The 220-nt window shown below is 44.1% G+C and overlaps 1 protein-coding gene across 1 annotated transcript in view; it reads right to left on the bottom strand.

The window, feature by feature from the left end:
• ADAMTS18 (ADAM metallopeptidase with thrombospondin type 1 motif 18) overlaps positions 1-220 on the bottom strand; it is a 121,624-nt gene that overhangs the window by 15,885 nt on the left and 105,519 nt on the right. The window lies entirely within an intron of this gene.

Below are 220 nucleotides of genomic sequence, written 5' to 3'. Positions count from 1 at the left end.
CAGTCAGAAGATGTTTCCTGGCCTCAAATCCTCTTCAAAATCCTCTTCACAGTTATAGCAGATGCAGTGTCTGGGTTTGTGTGTGTACATAAACATATGTAACCATACAAGAAAATAAGAAGAGCCTTGCTGGATCAGGCCAGTGGTCCATCTAGACCAGCATACTCTTTCACAAAGTGGTTAACCAATGGTTCAGAAGGGCCAGTGGGCATAGAAGCTC

This window comes from Gekko japonicus, unplaced genomic scaffold, assembly GCF_001447785.1.
Source record: "Gekko japonicus isolate JY-2015 unplaced genomic scaffold, Gekko_japonicus_V1.1 scaffold95, whole genome shotgun sequence".
NCBI classification, from domain to species: Eukaryota; Metazoa; Chordata; class Lepidosauria; order Squamata; family Gekkonidae; genus Gekko; species Gekko japonicus.
The sequence above is the reverse complement of the archived record's forward strand: the minus strand, read 5'-3'. Positions and strand labels throughout refer to the sequence as shown.